This window comes from Miscanthus floridulus, chromosome 15 (assembly GCF_019320115.1).
Source record: "Miscanthus floridulus cultivar M001 chromosome 15, ASM1932011v1, whole genome shotgun sequence".
In the NCBI taxonomy this organism is placed as follows: domain Eukaryota; kingdom Viridiplantae; phylum Streptophyta; class Magnoliopsida; order Poales; family Poaceae; genus Miscanthus; species Miscanthus floridulus.
In genome coordinates, this window is record NC_089594.1 from 70,612,940 (window position 1) to 70,628,533 (window position 15,594).

Genomic DNA, 15,594 nt, shown 5'->3' on the forward strand with positions numbered 1-15,594 from the left:
GTACTAATAATTAGACATTAAAGCATATGGTCACCACATGGATCCTGTTTGGAAGGATTAATATTAGATTTGGTTACCCAGATTTTGATGACGAGGACATAGTGATCACAGTTCACTAAGAATGGAATTTGATTTTCTTTGCTAGGGAGGATGGAACAATCATCGCATATAACATGGACCGCAAAAAAGTTTATGACATCCCTATCCGTGTCTTTCGGTATGGTAGACATACCGTTAAAAAAGAGTTCATATGTAGACCATACTATCTTCCTTATGTTCCCTTGTTCTTAGATTAATTAGTAGAGCAGTAAATAAAGCTGCATTTGATGTATCACTCTGTCATGTATTTTAAATGGTCCAATGTTGTTTGTTTGTCTATGGACATGTTAATTTCCTCAATGATGGATGTTATCATTATTTCAGCTAAACTAGTGTGACATCTTTGTTTTGTTTGTAAATTGAATTATTTGTTTGGTGCGCACATGTGTTACGGTGGTGTTACAGCTCCCGTCACCGTTTCATCCATTAATTCAGCTGTAGTACAATACTTATATTGATTTCTAATGTCATGGATACATGGGGTATGCTGATGAGGGCACTCCAAAATACAAAAAAATGACACTTCAAAAGCACTATAATGCACCCACCAAATTGTACTACTAGGCTATGCTACTATTAAGTTAGCCGAACTTAAAATCATAAATGACACAATAACAAGCATCATAGGAAGACGAGGAAAACTATGGAGGATACTGTCAGACACGTTCAAATGTACAGAGGTCGAACTTTCTTACGTGTGCAATAACATTTCAACACCAATGTCTCCTCTACTCTGCATTAGACTGAGGCAAGACTTGCGGTCAGACTTTCTTACATGTGCAATAACATTTCAACACCAATGGCTCCTTTGCTCTACATTACACTAAGGCAAGACTTGCTCCTTGCGGCAAGGTTCTTACAAGTTCAACAAAGATTGACAAAGACACCAAGGCAACAAAAAAAAACAAACAGAAACCAAACGACCTAAGCTACATCGCACTCAATAGATTGTAAGTGCGGGACTTGCTCCTGGTGCTAAAATAGTAATGGTTGTCACATGTACCTTCTTCATATTTGGTTCCTTTAGGGAGCCACATAGGTATTCAAATTTACTACGCATGCAAGAAAGTCCCAGCATCATAAATCTGACCAGGCCGGACACATCTCACATTATACATGGAAACATATTTCGTACGAGTACTTTCATTGAATCCCTAAAGGAAACAAATAAAATTGAAACAAAACAATAGACAAAGCAAAAGCAAAAACAATATTCTAGACTTGTTGAGATGAACTCCTTGTTGCATGGTTCTTTCAAGTTCAACAAATTTTATCAGACATGAGTTGGTTTCAATAGAGATCAAAGTCACTCATGAATGTTTAGCATATTATAGATCAGATCAAAGACAACTAAAAAGAAATCCGCAGCAAAAAGCAACCAACAAGGGCTACAAACTAGCTACAAAATGACCAAAGGACCTGAGCTACACCATGCTCAATAGAGTTTAACCCACCTAAGGCCTTGTTTGGATGCGCATGTATTCATCTCGATCCATATGTGTTGAAGTGGATTAGAGTGGAATTAAGCTAAATTCCATTCCATTCCACTCCAACACATGTGGATTGATGTGGATACACATGCATCCAAATAAGGCCTGATACAAAGTTCAACAAAAGTTAACACCAACATGCAAATAAGAGTTCACATATTTTGGAAGGGCGTCCCACAGATCAAACTTATTCATGACTACTAATACTACTGATATATCCCATAGATCAAGGGTCGAGGTTGGCATGTAGGATCTCATCCACGTCCACCTTTGGTAAGACAATGTTGGTGGCTAGCTCAAAACTCTTGATCAGATCGACGATGTCATCGTCCTCAAACATAGCAGAAAACCCTACTCCGCCACTCCAAGGTTCACCATTATGCCAATCTGAAGCCGGGCAGCAGCTAGCGCCATGGCAGCCCCCTAACGAACGGCTTCGGTCACCATGGCTCAAATTTAGGCCGGTAGGGCTCGAAGGTGCTCCTCTACGGCCAACAGATTACCCACTCTTCCAACAGGGAAGGCCATGTTACAGGCAACTAGAACGGACATCTACAGGGTGTCGACCCGCATGCTCAGTACCACAACAAGGTTCATCATGTGTTGGGCCTACTGCTAGGCGATCGCCAAGTCGGCTCACCCCTGGGAGGCTAGATTCTTGGAAGCTTGAAGTGCGTCGCACGCGGCGTCTAGCTCACCGCGCAACGTCTCGGTGTTTAGCCTAGTCGATGACAAATCTACTTAGACCTCACAGTAATCCTTCAATAATTGATGGTACTCTACGTTGTCTAAGGATTCACTCTCTTCTGATGATTCGCCCACTTTAGAACCAGAGGGCTGTGTGGGGACAGACGGACTCGGCAGCGACAAGCGGTGATAGGATGACTCTTCGGCACCACCGGGGGAAAGCCCTAGGACCTAGGATGGCGCCACCATGGAGAAAGCGCTACACAATGCAAGCCAACTTCAAGCCCATATAGGATAAGGGGGAGAGCGATCTGATTGAGACGGCAAATGACTTTTACCGAACTGACTAGCGCAGCATGGCATGGAATCATGGGTGACTGCCTCCATCAGGGGATGCCTCGTGGGGCTGCTTTCCAAGCGTGATCATGGACAAAGAACCGGGCACCAGGGTGAACAAGGCTCAGGACACCATCATGCCCATGAACACCTGTTGAGATAGTAGGCAAATTCCAAATACTAGTTAAATTCAATAGCATGAACACATATACTAGTGTGAGCATTGCTCGCATACTCTGGTTAAATGAAGATAAACAACATGAAGAGCAGTGATGATCCACCTCTAAAGGGGGAACTGGTGGGTTAGAGAGTAGGCTGAAGAGAGATCCATCTATCGGTGGAGGATTGTCGGCGTTGAAGGCCTCTAGGTACTCCACATCGACAGACAACCATGTTCGCTCTGCCATGGTCCTGGTAGGAGGCATCGGTGGTGCAGTTGGGTGGAAGGCAAAAGCCTTAGGATGGAATCATGAGCTCTAGAGAGAGAAGGTAGTAGGTATAACCTTCCCTCTTGCCCCCCTTGTCTTTGCTATTATAGTTTGGGGGTCATCAAACACCCCACGACCGGGACATTTGAGTGGGTGGGCGGCGGGGCTTCGCCCCGTCATGTCAATGCGATGGGCAAGTTCAACAAATCTTATCAAATACACGAAAATAAGATGAGTTGGGTTCAACACAGATCAAAGCCACTCATGACTACAACTACTACTGATACAAATGTTGTGACCAAGTGCACTCCATAGGCAATAGTTTTACTCATAGCTCTATACTGTATAGTGTCTAATGAGATCAAATGTGCTGTATTCAGACTTTCTTGTGAGCGCAGTAAAATATGAGAGTGAAGCAAATGCGTCAGGAGAGCTGGACACAAGAAGTGATTCAAGAAAAGGAGCTTTTAACACGTTTGAGACTTGAATGCCTGGTGCGATTGTGATAGGTCTTTTCTATACTTATTTGATTCCAATCCAAGTAGTCACAGCAGTCGAGGGGCAGACTAAAGGCGTGTCCGGCTCGGTCAGATTTACAATGCTCAGACCATCACAGGGACTCTAGGGCAAGGCAAGATAAAGATTTTTTTCCAACCGATGTGCTTCACCTTGGGTGCTATCACACTCCCTCGGGAACCTCAACCAGTCATACTATAGAAGGCATGTTCGACTAGAGATGTAGGAGTATTAACGTTCCCAAGCGTACACTAATGAAAACAGAGCACGTCTCCTCCATTTACGCCGATGAGATAGCATCTGTCTTAGCGCTGGTTTTTACTACATGTTAACTCCTCCACTGATTCCCCAATAGTGCATGCACTCCTTGCGTTTGTGACAACACCAGAAACACAGAAAAAGAAAGCCCCCCCCACCACCACCACAAGAGGAGAATGAGAACAGAGACAAACCAACAAGGATTCCTCAACACTGTCAAGTTCCCTAGTTGGCACGGCGAGGCTACAAGAAGACATGGCAGGACTGAGCCAGAGTAACCTAGAGTGCATGAAGATCCTTCTTCTTGGACTGTATGTAGAAACATTGGTAAGTGCCCATTTTCTATGTGTTGAATCTGATCTGCTAGGGTTTGCCTTTGGGAATGAACTTGTCCCTCTATCTGGCTAGGTTGATCGTTGTGCATGTAGAAACTGCTGGCTACAATGGCCTAGGCCATCGGAGGTCACCAAAAACTCGAGCTTTGTCGAGATGACGAGCAGAGCTTGGCCCGGTGGAAGGTGGAGGTGTTCTCCAATGACGATCACTTGTACCTCCGCTGAGGATAGAAGCACTTCGCCCATGCTCTCGACCTCAAAGACGGGTTCTATCTTGTATTGCGGTATGACAGCCGGTCACATATTAATGTCAAGGTCTTCGACCTTACCACCTACCACAAGCAGTACCCACATGACTTTGAGGCCGGCGGTAGTCAGCTCTCCCTGCCCATCATGGAGCTAAGGAGTTTTGTAGTGATCCTAAAGAAGTACGACCTCAAAGCGAAGTATAAGGTGAGCACTCACACGAGACATAGAACGTGCTGATGATGTCACAAGTTACCATTGTTCTCTTTGTCATTAGTCTTTTCTTGTGTGAGGCAAAGAATGTGCCAGTGGACTTCAAGCGAGCGCACGACTACAAGCAGCGGTGCATGGTCGAGCTACAGATGGAAGGGTAGTCCTAGTTCATGGGCTTGGAGAGTACCCACACAAACAAAGTCTTACGAGTGTAGTTCAAGTACGGGTGGGGCACCTTTTGCGCTGACAACAACCTCAATGTCAGCGACACCTGCTTCTTTAGCGTGATCCGTGAGGCCACCTGCAGCAATGATGATGACGAGAATGGGAGGAGGAGCTGAAGGACCATGAAGCTAAGCTCAAGGTGGAGGTGTGCAAGACAAACGACAGATGGAGGTGGTGAACTCGACGCAAGAGTTGACACGATCTGTATTTTGTTGTTTCATCAATACTATTATCCGTCCTATCAAGATTTCTAAGTACCGGACTATCTTAGGCCCTGTTTGGATGAACTGCGACTAATTAGCCATGGCTAAAAATTAGCCAATTAGTTGTTTTATTAGTCCATACCTGTTTGTATCGTGAACTAATTGTTGGGTTCTATGGACTAGTTGGATGGCCCCTGATAGTTGCCATCACTGTATTTCGTTGTTCATCGATTCATAGTGATCCGGATCGTCTATATTTCCTAGGGTCATACTGTCTTTGGCTCTAGAAAATTTCAACATATGTACGCCCATGTCCTCCGATCCGAAAGGGCAAACATCGTTAGTATACTAAAGATCAGAAAGAGAGCTAGAAAGAGAACTGCAGGAAAATGCAACCAACAGGGGCTAGACAGAGTTTAACCCACCTAATTCAAAGTTCAACAAAAGTTAACTTAGACATAGCGATTGCATGGGTTAAACGCTATTGAGCGTGGTATAGATCAGGTCCTTTGGTCATTTGGTAGCCGTTTTCTAGCCCGTGTTGGTTGGTTTTGCCTGCTGGTTTCTTTCTAGTTCTCTTTCTGATCTGTAGTATGGTAAATATGCATAACAGAATTCATCCAATCAAGTCTCTTGTCGATCTAATGTCTAACGGAGGAGCCACATAGCTATTCGAAGTTTACTGCACACATAAGAAAGTCTGAGCATTATAAATCTAACCGGGCCAAACACATCTCATGTTATATAGGGAAACCTATTTCATACTAGTACTTTCATTGAATCCCTAAGGCCTTGTTTAGATACGCATGTATTCATCTCAATCCACTATATTTGAGGACACATTTCAAATGCCAGAATACACTACATTCAAAAAGAGTAAATTACAAGTTTCTTATTCTAAATTCCCATTCGAAAAAATGGATTTCTTGGCAAAGCCTATAGTCCTCGCTGCAATACAGAGCCCTTCTTTCCCATCCATTTGCATAGCCGTAGACGCCGCTTGCGCATGGAAGATCACCGTGCACCTATGCCAGTGGCAGCAGCGATAACTTGCCCCACGTCGTTCGGAGGACCACCTTGGTGGCTGGGAAGCGGCACAGCACACACGCCTTGTTACTTAGTGAACTACTCATTGGTCCACTATCACCGCCTGCCACCGTCACTCATGATACTTCCTCGCCCTCGACCCATCTTTTGTATCGCCTCGCAGTGTCGTTGTCACTGGCATTGTCATTGTGCCTATAGAGCAATAGGACGACCAGATAAGCCATCGGATTGTGCCCGCCATCAGCGACGCGAGCGAGATCATCAAGGCATGGCCGAGGGCTATGCTTTTTCATGAATATGGTTTGTATCTCGATGAGGAAGCAAGCCTCTGGGTTGCCGACTTGGGTCAGGCTTCGTAGTCGATGGGATCATCCCATATACTCCCGCATCTAAACCGATCTAGTGCCAGACGTCGACCGATGGTGGGTCACCATAGATGCGGCGTATGGATGAGCAGGTTGCCCATAGGCTACAGAGGTCATTCATGGGCCCCTCCGAGGTCGCAATGATCACAATTTGCACCTTGATAGGGAGCGATGTCAGCGACATGATTGCCATGTGGATCGAGCTATGACATGTGGATGGCGGTGAGCTAGAGGGTTGGAGAGGTAGAGTGGCATGATGTATGTTGATTGAGGAGGAGGCGGGGGAGGACGCTAAGCAGGGGCAACAATAGGAGTCAAACAATGGGAGTGAGTCTAGGCTTTGTACACATAGGGATGCTAGGGCTAGAATAGGCTTCTGACGCGAGTGCACCACGTTCATCATTACTAGTATCTGAGTAATGAATATTTTAGTCGGGTCAGACCTTCTGTCATCCAGTGAACTATATAGTGTAGTCCTATCCAAGCAGTCGTGGGCTTACAGCAGCCGAGGGGCAGCAACTAGCAAGAGATGGCCACATTACATGGTTTCATAGGTTCTGATCGTCTGCACTCCCTCGGCTGTGTTTGAAGCTACCCCTTCAGGATTCATGCTTGCAGCCATAGATGGTGCAGCTCCTATTTGTAGCACAGCCGATTAGGCAAAAGTTCTACTCATAGTTGTACAAGAGTTACATGTCTAGCCCGTTCAAATTTACGCTGCTCGAACTATCAGTCGAGCATACGGTTTACAAGAAATAGGTAAACGTCATTTCATCTAATATACTAGAGGAAAAATTATGTACTTATTTCACTACAATCCAAGTAGTCATAGCAGTCGAGGGGCAGACTGATTGCTACGACACTTTATACTATCCTACAAGATCAAATACACAGTGGGTGGACTTTCTTGCGTTCGTAGTAAAAGTCAATAGCTATGGCTCATCCATTCTGCATTAGATAGAGGCGATACTTGTTTAGATGAACTCCTCATTGCATGGTTCCTTCAAATTCAACAAATTTTATCAAAGAAAATTTCAACATCTATAAACCCTTGTCCTCCAATCAGAAAGGGCGAACACCGTTAGTATATTTATAGATCAGAAAGAGAACTCAAAAGAAATCTGTAGGCAAAAGCAACCAACAGGGGCTAAAATGAGTTAGCAAATAACCAAAGGAATTGAGCTACACCACACTCAACAGAGTTTAATAGACCTAATATGAAGTTCAACAAAAGTTAACACAGACACGCATGCAAATAATTAAGACTTCACATACGGTCGTCCCACAGACCAAACCTAGTCATGACTTGTACTACTGATACATCCCACAGATCAATGGTCAAGGCGGTCGTGCAGGATCTCATCCATGTTCACCTTTGCTAAGATGACATTGGCGGCCGGCTCGACATGCTTGAACATATCATCAATATAATCTTCATCTTCCGAAGCTGGTGGAAAAGCCTGTTGTACCACTCGGACTTTCACCACTACGCCAAACTCAAGTTGGGCAACGACCAGCGCTATGGCAGTCCTTTGATGGATGGCTTTGGATGCCATGGTCCGAACGCAGGCCGGTAGGGCTTGGAGGCACTCCTCTAGTGCAGTGACTAGATCATCCGTTGTTTGCACCGGGAAGGCAGCGACACAGGCGGCAGTAGCGTTGATAAGCAGCATCTAGACCTCTGCCTCCGCGGGCGCCTTCTTGTTCGCACCTAGGTGGCTTCTTGTTGGGCAATGCCAAGTGTGGTGCGCATGGCCTTCAGCTCATCACGCAGCTTGTCGGCGTCTAGACTAGCCCCTGAGTACAAGTATGTGACCTTGAGGTAAACCTCCTTTAACTTAAAGTATTATTCGTGGTCTGATGATGCATCACCAGAAGACTGTTCGGGGTTAGATGGGACTTCGTGGTCTGATGATGCATCACCAAAAGACTGTCTGGGGTCAGATAGGATTGGTGACAGCGTGCAGCGATGGGATGTCTCTCTGTACAATGCAAGCCAAGTTCAAGCCCACAGGATAAGGGGGAGAGCGATCTGATTGAGAAGGCAAACGACTCACCGGACTGTCCGGAGTAGCATGGGATGGAATCATCACTAGTGGCTACCCCCACCGGGGGCTAGTTCCCGGGGCCGCTTTCTAAGCACGATCGCAGACAAAGAACCCGGCTCTAGGGCCAACGATCCTTGGGAGGCCATCACGCCCACGTCCACCTATTGAGAAAGTAGGCAATTTCCAAATACTAGTTAAATTAAGTAGCATAAACACAAATACTAGCGTGAGCATTGCTTGCAGACTCTAGTTAATTTAATGAAGAGAAACAACATGAATAGTGCTACACAAAAAAATCACCTCGTCAGGAGGAACTGGCGGCGGGTGTGAGACAACACCGATGAGAGGTCCGTCTATCGGTGGAGGATGGTCAACGCTGAAGACCATCGGGGAGTTCCCCCTACCATGATCCATCGTGTACTCTCCCATAACCTTCATCACCCATTGGTCTAGGCCATCCTCACGGATGGTGACCCTCAACTCGATTGTAGGGTCCATTGGGCCTTGGAACTCCCACTAGGGTGGTGCCTCATCTTCAAGGGGAGGACCCGACGGTCAATGAAGGTACGGATTACCCTCATTCCCATTAGGCCCTAGTCCTTCAGGTCCTTGATCGGATCCAACAAGTTGGGCACATGGTACCTGCAGGCCTCTAGGGGTGGTAGTTCCTCCCATGACTCTAGGAGGTCACCACGTAGCCAATTAGGAGAATAAGATGGCAGCAACATGCTCTCATTAGGGACATAGAGCCAAAACTTTTGCCACCCGAAGTTCACGGAAGGGTAGCGGTCAAGGCTTAGGTACCTATCCTCCAATCTAGAATGAAGTTGGATCAAGGCGCCCCCATCCGAGGAAGATGGACCCCTTGAGCGCTGAGCGAACCACCTAGAATAAAGACCGCCACAGCTCATAGTGGGTAAGGACTCCTAGGAAGCCCTCACACAATATGATGAAGATGGAGAGGTGGAGGATCCCCTCTAGGGTCAAGTCATGGAGGCGGAGCCCGTAGTAGTACAACAACCACTAGAGTAAGGGGTGCACCGACACCCTGAACCCAAAAGAGTGGAAATGGGTGAAAGAGATGACCTCATTCTCCTCCGGCCTCGACTCTACTTTGGTTCTCGGCAGGACTCTCCACCCGATCGTGTCGGTGGCCTCCGGGGTCACCATGTTCAGTCGTAGGTCATTGAACGCCTTGCGGTCGATGGACGACTTCGTCCACTGTGTGGTCATGGTCCTCACAGGAGGCGTTGGTGGCACAAAGGGCACAGTAGGGTGGAGGGCAAAAGCTTTGGGATGGAATGAGGAGATCTAGGGAGGGAAGGCAGATGATCGTAGAATGCTACAGATAACCTTTCCTCTCATGCCCTTGTGTCTTCTATAGTTTGGGGGGCGTGGAACCACCCCATGCCCCATGACCACTAACATGTTTGTGTGGGTGGGTAGTTTGGCTTTGCCCCATCACATCATTGCGATGGGCTGCGGGGCGACATCCCTGCTGGAACTGCCTGCTGACGCCACCCACGCGCGTGCTTGTGCGGGAATCCAGGAGCCTACAAGATGAAAATGAACGTCGCACGTCGTTCATCAATATTATCTGGGTAGTCATGATTTCAAACCGCCGGACCTTCTGTGATAAACCTTATCGCTCCACTAGTGTTCGGCTAGTGAAAATTTTAAAGGGTCGTTCTATCTATAGGGTGCAGAAACATTTTAACAGTTATGCATCCATCCTTTGACGGTTGCGATCAACCCAAATCTGAATTCAACTACTCCCTCCATCCCAAATCGACAAGTCAGATTATCAAATTTGACAAACAAAAAAACTCAATGTAATAAGAATCAACCGAAGTATATGAAGTATGGAAGAAATAAAGGAAGATAAATATAGTTGGACCAACATAAAAACTTCACTATATTATAGAGAAAAGTACATTACATAGTTTTTCTCTAATCTCTAATGTCTAAAATAACTCATCTTACCAAGGGGACTCATGTCAGACGGTTGACAAATTTTATTCAGTCGATCAACATGAGTGAAGATGACATAGTCTCCTCCCATAAACATAGTAACACTACCAAGTCTTTTTATTTACTCGAAATTCCTAACATGGACAAAAATATCACCACTATCATATTCTTCGACAACTATACCAAAGCAATTTTTACCAAGCATATAATGAACTACAGCTTCAACAACAATCCCTCGAGGCTGTTGATGAACATGATGTCCCCAAGCAACAAGCACCCCTTGTATGATACCTGGCGACACTCCTAGCTGCCAAAGCGTAAGCTTGCTGATGGAGTAAACATGGGTGTTGTGGTATGACGACATCTCTCTATATACATACAGGACAAAAAATACATGGAAAAATCATTAGAAAAAACCACATATGAAACACTACACCTTGAACAAGCAAGAACCAGCACAAAGCAACAGAATATTGCCTAGGCCATATCTTAGCCTCGATTGAGATCCTGGCTAGAATAAAATGACAAAGAAACTAAAACTCACCTCAACAAGGACGATCACTGTTGTTCTATGGGCAATAGCTGCTAATGAAGTTGTAACACTGCCTCCTTTCCTTGGCTAGCAACTTGCAAGTGATAAGTAAAAGAGACTAGGAAGGATATTTATACTCGATGTAGATGCTAACAAATGTTAGAAAACATGAGTCCCTATAGAGTTACTAATTACTAATAAAATAGATTCAGAATACGAGTAGTCAGAGTAGTAGTCGAGGGGTTGGTGTGTTTTCCTGCTCTGATTATGAGAAAGTCCAGCACATTAAATACACAGCCATGAACTTTCTCGTTATCAGAGCAGGAAAACACATCAACCCCTCGACTACTACACTAGTGATTCGAGTAGTAACGGTGACGAGCAATGGGAACATACTTGAGCGATGGCATGTACAGCACTAACTGCAAATCTAGCGAGGAGGAGGACGATCTGGAGTACAGCGACTCATCCAGCGACAAGTCTGGTGAATCGGCGAATCGCCAGAGCACTAGCGAGGAGGAGGATGTTTTTTCTCTTTCTCTGGAAACTCAAATCCCCTTAGAATCCTTGACTTTTTCTAGGTTGGGAAATCCAATAACCCATTTAGTTATTTATAGAGGGTTTTCCATCCCTGGGCCTGTCTTCCCCTTGGGCCTGTCTTCCCCTTGCTTCCAAATTATAAGTCTTAGTTCAAACAGCCACAGATGCAGTCACACACATAAAAAAATAATCGGCAGATGCAGCGCAATAAGCTACCGCGAGTAGTTTTTTTTTGGTAATTTTTAGGTGTTAAATTCATGCATCTTTTAATTATTTATTTATTATCACCCTCTTTTAGTTTTATGTTTATTTATATTATTATGAAAAAACTAAAAAGGCAACAACTAACTCATCAGATATATAAACAGGTGCACAGGAGAAAAAAATAAAAAGATGGATATTAGGTAAGTAACATTTTGTCGTAATCATTTTCTATTAAAACACGGAATAAATTATGGTCTCTGCTGAGCACCGCGCCGAGCAGTCCCCCCAACATGCCCTGAAAATTTGATTTTGCACCACGCCGAGCAGTCCCGCCAACACGCACCAAAAATTAGATGTCTCTCTTTAGCCCTCTGCGTGGAAAATAGGTTTACCACGCCATCGATTTTAGACAAGGGCATTTGTGGTAATGTGATGGCCACATAAAAGCACAAAGAGTCACCGTCTCCGCCTCCATCTCCATTCTCCACCCACACAGTCTCTCCTCTAGCTACAAATCCTAGTCCCAGGACCTACCTCTCCACTCTCCAGCCACCCCCTTTGCCACCACGCTCTGGACCCTAGGCGCCATCGGCACAGCAGCTCAACTCCTTGTTGACTCTCCAGCCACACCCTCTCTCATACATTTCTGAACCCTAGCCTCGATGATGGTACAAGCTAGATCTAGATCCCCTACCTCAGCATCTGCCACGACAGACCGGATCTAAACCCTAGTCGAAGCCAGATCTATTAACCCTGTGTCAACGTTGACCGCACCAGCTCCGCGACTACGATGACAAGATCGGATCTGAACACGGACATAGAGGAAGAGGTACCTAAATTCCTTTTATGATGTGCAATCTACTGTAGAGGCTGAACCAAGGATATGTAGATAGCGATGGGGTTACATATTTCCTATAGTTGACTGTAGCTGACATGTGCTTTATTGAATTAATGACTTTCGTATAAGCTATAGTTACGTACTAGTTAGGCGCTTATTTGCATACTCTTACTCTATTGTGTTGACATTCCATAGAAGCTTTAGTTAATAAATGCCTTTGTATTCTAGAAAGATGGAAGAAGTTAGAATACGTGTGGGCCCAAAACTTGTGTCTCTAAAGGCAAAAAAGTAAAGCACAAAGGGTAGACACGGTGAAGATTTAGAATATATCCCTAAACTAGGGGAGGTAGTTGAGGGATTTGATGTTACAGATAAAACAGATTCAGATTTAGAAGATGAGTTAGTACCCTAGCAATTGAGGTGCTTGTTCTATCTTGTATTTAGTTCGAAGGGGGTACATAGCAACGCAATGCTTTACTATTTGGATAGCAATGCAATTTGTACATGCTTGCTGCTTAAGTTTGTATCTCCAATTTTAGTGTCTAGGTCGAATGAGCCATAGAAGAGGCTCCACCAGCAGAGCAAAAGGCAGCGCTGCCATGAGTCCTGGGCGAAGGCACTCCAAGCAAGTGAATTCAACACGATCAAGAGAGTTTGCTCATGGAGTTTGTACTCAGAGGGCTGCCGCTGGCAAAAGGGTGGAGGTGTCAGCAGTAGGCGAACATAATTCACCATCACCACAGACACCTGTACCCAGGGATCAATTCAAACTTCATGAATTGACTAGAGACATTTGTCGGGATGGCTCCCTACCTAGCCCTATGAGAGAGTGCCCATAGCCAGATGATGATAGCTATGCCGAAGAGGAGCCCTCTAAGCTACCTAGCCCTGTGAGAGATTGTCCATGGCCAGATAATGATATCCATGCCAAAGAGGAGCCCTTTAAGCTACCTAGCCCTATGAGAGACTACCCATGGCCAGATGATGATAGCCATGCCGAAGAGGGGCCCTCTGAGCAAACTCCTATCTCCATCCACCCGTAGAACAATGAAAGTTGCCTAGGTTGGTATTACCTTACAGATGTCAATCAATCAATTCACACTAGCTATTTGATATCAATGTTACTTTTCTAACAATCTGAATGTATGAAAACTTTGTAGTACCATTACCGAGAAGTGCGAGGAACCTGAGGCCTCGAACTCGTGGAATTTTGCTTGAAAAATGAGTAAATCAATGGGAGGATTGAGGATGCCATCTCTGTTGCTGGTGGGAATAGAAGGCCACATGATCTAGTGCAAGCTGCCAAGTTTGCCTCAGAGGCAGGTGTAGTAGTCAGACATCAAATACCAATTTTGACACATTAAAAACATTACAAGAAGCCCTCTGGTGTCGTCCGTTACAAGAATTTTGTGGAGAGGCTAACTGTATGTATGGGTATCCTCTTTTGACATTCAACTCTGCTTTGAGCAACTTTAACGGATTTACTTTTCATTCATACTACTACATGCAGTCAAGGCTGGACATTGACAAGGCTCACCCACCAACACAAGAAGCTTGCTGGAATGTATTGTAGTGTGGGGTATGGTAGGCATGCTATAGGTTGAAGCAAACCTACTTCAATGGCATCCCTACTAATCAGATCCGTACAACCTCTCATGTCCCATGCATGAGCGATGCACAGTGGTTGAACTTGTCGAGACTTGGTCTAGTGCTTAGAACAAGGTGTGTGTGAACCCATCGATTTCCTGTCTAGTCTTACTATGGTCTACTTGTGCTACAGTCTAACACAAATGAAGCTATAGGAAATATCTGAGATGAACAAGCGAAACCATGCAAAAGTGAAGTATCACCAGTCTATAGGACCTCGCTCCTATGTTGTCCAGCTGCAAACATTTGTAAGTGATGGTTGTGTTTTATTGTTACTCTTGCCTTTGTATATACTCCCTCCATATCGGCATTAGGAGTCATTCTGGGAAAGGACCGATCCAAAGCAATAGAAGACATTCTGGCTCTCGACGTTAACTTTGGACGATGCTGCCCCTCTCGCCTCGGCTCCAGCGCGCTGCGTGAGTTAATCCATCTCTTTGTTTCTGACACCGTGTTAATGGGCACCGCATGCGGCGGCCCTTTAATTTAATCGCGTCGTCAAGCCGCACGCCGCTAAGAACAAGCGCGGCTGCCACCACTGCACACCATCTCCACCTCACGCCGCACGCCACACGCCGTTCGTGCACGCCGCCGTTCGCGCACGCCACCGTTCACGCGCTTGCCGCCGTTCGTGCGCTCGCCGTTCGCGTGCAAATGAGTGAGCAAAAAGCCTAAACGCGACATCAGAAAAATTTCACGCGGCAACGCCTAAACACGAGCACAAGTAGCGAGCCAGCACGCGAGCGCAAGCAGCGAGCCAGCAAGCGTGCACGCGGGCGCAAGGACGAGCCCAACATGCGACCAGCGAGCGCGAACGAGTTCTGCATGCAAAATGCATAGTGCCATGCAAAAATGCACTATAGGCAACAAAAATATTATCGTGGGTGCGAGGACTTGAACCAGCGATCTCCTGCATCGGGCCGCGCAGGACAAGCCACTCGGGCTACGCATCGCTTTTGTAAAGAATGCAACCACGAACCTATTTAACAAGGGCAAACATGGAAAAATACCCTCTAATTAATCACTCCCTGGCACACCTTGGTAAGCGTAATCCTATCCTAAACGACTTCTAATTGCAACATGGAGGGAGTATAAACAGAAACTCATGTGCAATGTGAACAGAAGGAGAACAAGAGGAAGGCCGCAGAACACGATCAAGGACTTGATGAACAACATGATGATCTAGGACTTGAACAACATGGTCAACTTGATAAAGATGTTAATGGTATGAAAGTCTTCAAGGACTTCCATACTAGTACGAAAAAGGGCCTGAGCGATGCTTCAAGTGCAGCAGTTGTAAGTACCTTTATTTGCTTTCCTTGAAATCTATTGAACCCATTGCCATAAAAGAAGGAAACGTAGCAGG